This window comes from Pezoporus flaviventris, unplaced genomic scaffold (genome assembly GCF_033815535.1).
Source record: "Pezoporus flaviventris isolate CSIRO_AGI_PZ_B2104156 unplaced genomic scaffold, CSIRO_AGI_Pfla_v1 ptg000040l, whole genome shotgun sequence".
In the NCBI taxonomy this organism is placed as follows: domain Eukaryota; kingdom Metazoa; phylum Chordata; class Aves; order Psittaciformes; family Psittacidae; genus Pezoporus; species Pezoporus flaviventris.
Genome location: NW_026892588.1, coordinates 657160 through 658626, shown reverse-complemented (window position 1 = coordinate 658626; position 1467 = coordinate 657160). Strand labels below are relative to the sequence as shown.

Below are 1467 nucleotides of genomic sequence, written 5' to 3'. Positions count from 1 at the left end.
CTAGAACTCCCAGAGCACAAGTCTTTAAACTCCATTTTAGACTTCAGACTTAGATTCTAAGGAAAAGAAAACAATATGCTTCTAGCTTAAGTGATTTAATTTGAACCACAATCACTTCAGCAAAAAGACAGCAAAGCTTTAGTGGTTTCCTTACTAAGCCTGTCTCTACAGCTTCATAGCAAGTTTGCTTATCTCACAATAAGCTGTGTTTTCTAGAAGCAAGCTCCACTTATCATTTGGAAGTCAAACCAGATTCATTTTGGTGCCTGAATAAGCAATTTGGTCCAAGTCACACAGCAATCAAAGATCAATTTCCTAAATGCTGGACTGTTATAGCACAAGACCAGCTTGTATCAAAACAGTAGTTTTTCAGATACAATTCACTTTCTTTGTGCTGTTTTGATAATTCAGGTTAGTCCAAAATATAGCAGGTGTGGCCAAAATGAAAAGGAGCACTTTGGCATCCCTAATCCCAACTTGATTCTGTTAGTCAAACCCTGATTTATTTACAAATAACTGCATGTTAGAATCATAGATACTACACTTGATCTTAGCCAAAAGGCCGAGAAGCGATGCTCTAGGTAAGAGGTCCACAAATTCAACAGTAAGATGCAAAAGGCTGTTGCCTGCTTGCAGGTAGGTGCAATATGCAGTGCCAACAAATACTACAAATGTGGTCATCACCAAAGTGATTTTTCTTACAACAGGGACCAAGCTCTTCTTCCATTCAGGACAATATAAATCCAAGGAGTGCTGTTGCTGTGAACTGTGTACATCATGTTGCTCAGGGAGCAGGGCAGAGTATCAGGAGCAATTCTGCTCTCTCAATTTCTCTTGTCTACAACTAGCACATGCTTATGCATCTTGAGAATGAGGAGGACTGCAGGTCCTGCCACTAGCTATGTAACCCAATTTCATCATCATTTTTAGGAGATCAGAGTGACATCAGGAAGCCACAGTTGATCAATTAACTTGATCTTCCCTCTCCCCTCTAATTTTAAATTAAAAATATTCCTGACACATCTTGCATCTTTGTTTTAATTAAAAATGTGTATTCCTCTGTTGGGTCTAACCTGTCCTGCTTTCAGATGGAAAAGAGTTAATTTTCTTACTAGCAGCTGGTGCAGTGCTGTGTCTGGGCTTTAGTCTGAGAACAATGCTGGTAACACACCGACGTTGTAGTTATTGCTCAGTAGTCAAGGACTTTTCAGTCTCTCACGCTCTGCTAGTGAGGAGGGGCACAAAAAAGCCAGGAGGAAGCAGAGACAGGACACCTGACCCAAACTAGCCAAAGGGGTATTCCATACCACAGCTCAGTGTAGAAACTAGAGAGAGTTGGCCAGGAGGCACTAATCACTGAGGATTGATCGGTGGGTGGTGAGCAACTGTACTGCGCATCACTTATCTTTCTTGGGTTTTATTTCTCTCCTTTTGTTGTCTCTTTTTCCATTACTATTATTATTATTT

The 1467-nt window shown here is 40.5% G+C and overlaps 1 pseudogene; it reads right to left on the bottom strand.

Annotated features, from left to right (window-relative positions):
- Positions 1–423: 423 nt before the first annotated feature.
- LOC133275554 (U2 spliceosomal RNA) lies at positions 424–574 on the bottom strand (annotated as a pseudogene).
- Positions 575–1467: the final 893 nt, after the last annotated feature.